The sequence below is a fragment of the Budorcas taxicolor genome, chromosome 21 (assembly GCF_023091745.1).
Source record: "Budorcas taxicolor isolate Tak-1 chromosome 21, Takin1.1, whole genome shotgun sequence".
Classification (NCBI taxonomy): domain Eukaryota; kingdom Metazoa; phylum Chordata; class Mammalia; order Artiodactyla; family Bovidae; genus Budorcas; species Budorcas taxicolor.
The window spans coordinates 38,483,524-38,489,870 of record NC_068930.1 but is presented as its reverse complement, the minus strand read 5'-3'; the positions used below and the strand labels follow the sequence as shown (position 1 = coordinate 38,489,870).

Below are 6,347 nucleotides of genomic sequence, written 5' to 3'. Positions count from 1 at the left end.
CCACCCATGTATCTGATGGACCTTGACCAGCTGCCCTGCCTGGGAAGGACATGAGCCCTCCACCTCCACATCAATGAGGAACCACCTCATCCCTGAAGCCAAGACTTGGAAGTTCAGGCCTCAGCTTCATCCAAACAAAACGGAGGGCATTTCTAGGGGAAATTCTGATTAGGAAGACAGCAGGCACAGTATGAGAGAAGAGAACGTGACCAGTCAGTTCCTGCGGTTACCAGTCTGGCCCTGCCCTCACTTGTTGGTGCCGGCGTCCAGCCCCGGTGGATCCAGGGAATTCGAAGGGTGGACAGCGTTGGCGTGAGAAAAACTTATTTGTTTATTAATATAAGATTGGATTAGGAAGAAATAGTGTAGTAGGAAGATTAAGTGGAGGAAGAGGGCTGAATAGCTTGGATTACATGGAAGACCAATAAAATTCCAGACAAAGAATTTACACCATCTACGCTGGGCCACCAGCGCTCGCTTGAATATCTAAGGGTGCCTCGCCTTAGGCTCCCTTTCGCGCGGGTCTTAACAGCCAGGGCAAGTAAGTAGACCTGGCGAGCCTCCGTGACCCAGATGGAAATTCAGCCTGAAATTAAAGTAAAGAGCAGAGGGAGGGAAAGAGAGAGAAGAAGAGAGAGAGAGACACGGGGGGAGCCAGATTCCCAAGAAACCAGGCCGAGAGACTAGTCTGAGAAACTGGTCCAATCCTTTATTGTTCAGAAGGCCTTTTATACTTTTGATAAAACATGGAGATCAATGGGTAACACAAAATTATGTAGCGTTTGCAACCCAGACTCTTTCTGTATATCATTTTGTATACAAAAGGTCTCAGGTGATTTACATTATCTTCTGGCCAAGAGGCTTGTTAACACTTTTTGGCTCTCTTCCTTAATGAATGTTAATTTTGTTTCCCCTGAAGTGTTTTTCTTTAATCTGCATCTCCTTAAAGCGCTAAAGTTACATCTCTATAGAACAAAGGTGCAGTGGGTTATAACAAAGAAGGTACTTAACTCAAAGATCTAATGTTGCTAATACCAGGTCTACTACTTGTTTTTCTACATACCAACTATATCTAAAAATAAAGGATATGAAAATTTAGCAGCAAGCATTGACTCAACAAATGAAGCCTTTAATCAGTCCTATTCTAGTGATTTTGACTCCTCGGAAGCCCCTACATTCCCAGGATGTTTTAAGCTTCCCGTGCCTCCTGCGGTCAGGAGGCCTCAAACAATCACACGCGCAGCTGTACGAGTCCTGCAGGCAGGCCAGAAAGCCATCAGAGGGGTTTCTGGATTGAAACACTCTTTCAAATGCAGAAAACTAAAGCCCTGAATTGACTTTTTCCAGAGAATGTCAGAAGAGTGGAAAAGCAGAGCACAAATTGTTGGGGTACATGCTTAGGAATTTCCAGAGGGGCCCCTGAAGTCTGAGCATGCCTAGCGTATGTCAGCTTCCTTCTTCATGACCTTGTCACGGGCAGGATTCCTCACACTGGCTTCCGGCATGTTGAGAGTTAAAAACCCAAGACTAGGAAACAGAAGCAGCACGTGCCCTGGGCAGCCTCTCTGAGAAGATGCATCGTCCTCCTCTCCCGCTGGTGCTCCTCCTCCTCTGCTGCAGAGCCCAGGCTGGTGAGTTGCCCGGCCACTCCTTCTGGAAACTGCAGGATCAACCCCTAAAACAAGATTTACTTGGAAGATTGCTGACCCTTAAACAGAACCCCAGGCTTTCTCCCCAACACCCCAGAGTGAAGTTTCCACCTGGGCTGCGCACACCCTCTCTCTGCAGCCCATGGTCGTTCCCAGGAACAAGGAGCCCATGTTGATTGAAGGAATCCCAGAGCAGGGGGTGCCAGGGGGTGGTCTTCTCTGTATGGAATGTGTGACACTGAGCTGAATGTCCTGTGTTCCCTTCACCTTCTGGCCTTGTAACTTGGCTGATCTCTGAGCAACCTGGGATATGGAGATGGTGGAGACAGGAACCTGGAGAGCTGGTCATGCATGGGGACAGAGGAGGGCTGAGTGAGGGCAGAATGGGAGTGGGGGGAACCCTTAGGTGAGCGTGACTGCGAGGCGTCCGAGGCCAGCTTGGCTGCTGTGCCTGGAGCAGAGGCAGGAGACACCAGAGCCACCCGAGAGGAAGAGGGCAGAACTCGGGGTGAGTGCGGATTCCAGAGACGCCTGTTCCGACTTGAAGCCAGCCGGTGCACCCTCTGTGTTCAGGCCCTGGGGTTCTGTGTTCCAGGGGAGATCATCGGGGGCACAGAGAGCAAGCCACACTCCCGTCCCTACATGGCCTACCTGGAAATTGTCACCTTGCAGGGAAAGCAGGTGGCTTGTGGTGGTTTCCTGATAAGAAGGGACTTTGTGCTGACGGCTGCGCACTGTGCAGGAAGGTGAGACAGTGGGTCCTGTTTATCTCCAAGTGGGAGGTGAGCATCCAGGGGAGCAACCAGGAACAGCTCCTCGGGGCCTGAGGGGAGCTCCTAGGTCTGGGTCTCTTTAGGGAGAGACAATACTTGGCCTTAAGGAAATCATTCTCAGAGTGGAACGGCTGTCCTGATCCTCAGTCACTGTGAGCTCAGCTCCCCTCAGAGGAGAGGGGACCTCATCCCAGTGCCCCTCTTCTAAAACCAGCTCCCCCTCCCCAACCCCAACACAAAGGATGTGGACTCACTCTTCAGGGGCCCACCCAGTTCTCGACCACTTCCTCCATGCCCTTTTCAAGAACTGGCCTTTAGTTCCTGGGGACCTGAACCCACCCTTTCCATGGGAGGCAGAGAACAGGGTCCACCTGAGACCCCACCACTACCCCCTTTCCTCGGACACCTCTGCCCTCAGAGAGGTGGCCCTCATAGGGCACCTTGATTAGGAAGTACCTACACTGTCCCCTGGGTCCTTCAGAGCCTACTCACTCCCTGGCGTCCCAAAGGCCCTGGAAATTATCTCTGTCCCTGAGAAAGCTCTTCCTTGAATAAAGCCTGAGCCCCTCCCATACCACAGTTGGCTCAAAAGAGGGATGTGGGAAGAGATCGCTGACCCTGGGAGAGACTGCACGCCCTTTCTCAGAGTGGGCATATCTCAGCAGATGCCCCACCATCAGCGTTTCACCTTGGCCTTCTTCTCCCTCACGTAGGTCTGTAACAGTCACCCTCGGAGCCCATAACATACAAAAGAAAGAAGACACATGGCAGAGGCTTGAGGTCATAAAACAGTTTCCTTACCCAAAATATGAGCCTGTTGGTCTCCAGGACATCATGTTACTGAAGGTGCAAATTCTTCTTCCTCTTCCCCACTCCCTGTTCTCCAGGCTTCCTTCCCCGCTCTCTGTTCTCTAGGGCTTCTCCTTCAGGTCCCATTACCCTCACACTTTCCCAACCTGCCTCTCACCAGCACCCCTCAGCTCAGCCTCTGGAAGGGGCTCTCATGTGTAGCAGCTGCCCTGTCCCTCCCTCGTTGCCTCCACCCCTCCTCAAGCCCATTTCCATCACTGACAGCCCTCATTTCCTTCGCAGTTGAAGGAGAAAGCCAACCTGACCCTGGCCGTGGGGACACTCCCCCTTCCATCCCCTGTCACCGTCATCCGTCCCGGGAGAATGTGCCGGGTGGCTGGCTGGGGAAAAACAGGTGTGAAGGAACCAGCCTCCAGCACTCTGCAAGAGGTGAAGCTGAGACTCATGGAGCCCTGGGCCTCCCGCCACTTGCCTGATTTTGACCACAATCTCCAGCTGTGTGTGGGCAATCCCCAGACACAAAATCTGTATTTAAGGTGATTCTCAGACTACAGTCTTCCCCACAAATCACTGTCCAGGGTGCAGACACCTTTGGAAGGAGACAGAGTTAGGAGTGTCAGCCAGTGGCAAAGTGTGAGACCTCAGGTCTGAGGAGCTGGGACTGTCCCTCTTCAGATCCTCCTCCCTCGGCCCCGTGGGGTCTCTGACCAGGGTCTGCTCAGGGTCAGGGGTTGTAAGGAAGGAAAGGAAGATACCCCATCAGACAGAGACATATCACCTCATGAGAAGCCCGTGTTCCTGAGCCTGATGGCGGGTCCGACCAACTCAGAGTTGGGACCACGGGGAGGAGGGGTGGTTTCCCAGCTCACCTTCTCTCTCTCCCTTTCCTTCTCTGTCCCACAGGGAGACTCAGGGGGCCCTCTTCTGTGTGCTGGGGTGGCCCAGGGCATTGTCTCCTATGGACTGTCCAATGAAAAGCCCGCCGCCGTCTTCACCCGGATCTCCCCTTACTGGCCCTGGATCAATGAGGTCCTGAAAGAGAATTAACCTGGAACCTGGGCCAGCCTGAGGGGAAACCAGAGCAGGACTCCGGCAGGTTCTCAGTGCCACTCACCCTGGATCTGCCTCTGGTTTTCCTCTTAAAGCCCCGTCATGTCCCTAATCCTCAGGAAGGCCCCTTCAGGTCATAGAATTCCCAATAAATCTCAGTGAACACCCGTCTTCCAGACCTGAGTGTGTGTCTCCTCTCTTTTCTCCCGGCATCAGGAATTCCAGAAGCCTTGAAAGGGGGGAGTGTGGTGTGTGTGTGTGAGAGACAGAGAGGATACAGTGAAGAACAATAGGGAGAGAGAGAAGAGAAAGGGTTTCCCTGGAGTGGCAGGACCCCTATGTCCACCTTAAAGAAGAAAGTACAGCAGATCCTCCCCTGCCGTCATCATCAACTCTGAGCCATCTTTAGCGCTCTTCAGAATCACTAGGAACATGCTGAGTTGCAGGGTCTTTAGAGCATCGCTGGCCTCTCCCCATTAGGTGCCAGCATCAACATCTCCCTCCTCTCCAAGTTCTGAACCAAAGATGTCGCTGGGCTTTGCTAAATGTCCAGCAAGGGAGACACCATGGTGGCAGCTGAGGGGCGGGGTGGGGAGGAGGGCAGCTGTGAAGGAGCTGTGCAGGAATCAGCCTCAGTTGAGAACCTTGGGTTTAGATGCATTCGGTTCACACTGGGCCCTCCTCACTGTCCACATTGATAAGAGGATCTACCATCTGTGCAGCTTTGATGTGAGATGCAGAGATGATCTTGTGTCACTGACTTCTGCAAAAGGAATACGTGGAGCTGATAAGAGGTGGGACAGCATCACAAGTCCTGCATGAACCACAGCCACAAACGGCTGCCCCAACCAGCAGGAAGTTGAAGGCCTAGAGCCTGCTTGGCCTCCAGTTCTTACCAGGTGAGGGACTGGCTGAAGGAGAGAAACGGGCAAGACAGGGACACACACCACGGAAGCCTGTGGCTAATACCACTCCCCGCTTCTGAGGGGATACTGAATCCCTCCAATTAAGTGAAACCTTTGCAGAAAGTCATCTTTAATAAATAATCAGAGATATACACCATTGTTTATGAATAAAGATTTTTATCTCAGCATTTTCAATAGTAGAAAGCTGGCTTCCCAGCCACGAAACAAAGTTTAAATAGTAAATTTATGTGACTGAATATTTTAAATTTATTAAAAGTCTATTTCAAAAGATTGAATCATGTAGGAAAATGCAATGCAAGAACACTTTTTAAAACAATATAAATATGGAGAAGGAAATGGCAACCCACTCCAGTACTCTTGCCTGGAGAATACCATGGACAGAGGAGCCTGGTAGGCTACAGTCCATGGGGTCGCAAAGAGTCGGATACGACTGAGCGACTTCACCTTCACCTTCACCTAATGCAGCCAAAAAAATGAAATAAACAAATATTCTTTAAAAATATATATATAAATATCTCTCTATAGTAGAATCTGAATTTTTGTAATTATGGTTAAGTATTTGATATATGCATAAGAAGAAAACTGGAAATAACATCAAATAATTATGGTAATAATATAATTTTAGAGGCTAGGATTAACAACTATCTTTATTTCTTTTATATGCTGGCTCTAAACCCCAGGTATTCTAACTGTTGCTGATTCAATACCATACATGGACCTACCCATACATAAGCACATATACCTGTTCATTCTTCCGTTGGTCAAGGTTTGCTCTGTGGGGATTAAATACCCTTGCATTTCCAGATCGCATCACTCAGCCCATTCAGGATGCTGCTAAAGAATCTAAGCCTTCATGGGATTCCTTGGGCACAGACATAGTGATCTCCTTGTCAATTAGTGCCTTGCATGGACGTTCTTTTGTCTTTAGCAAAAGTAATGGTGACCTGGGATTTATACCCATGGGAATGGTGTGAGCTGGAAAGTATAATTGATTGAGCTGGTCAGAGGCAGTAGACAAAATGGTCCTGACGAAGCCTTTCTTGTGCCACCCAAATCCACCTTCACTTTCTTTTCGTGAATATTTATTTTGGCTGTGTCAGGTCTTAGTTGCAGCACATGGGATCTTAGTTGCCACGTGC

The 6,347-nt window shown here is 50.1% G+C and overlaps 1 pseudogene; it reads left to right on the top strand.

The window, feature by feature from the left end:
- The first annotated feature begins 1,573 nt into the window (after positions 1-1,573).
- Positions 1,574-4,279, top strand: LOC128066864 (mast cell protease 2-like; annotated as a pseudogene).
- Positions 4,280-6,347: the final 2,068 nt, after the last annotated feature.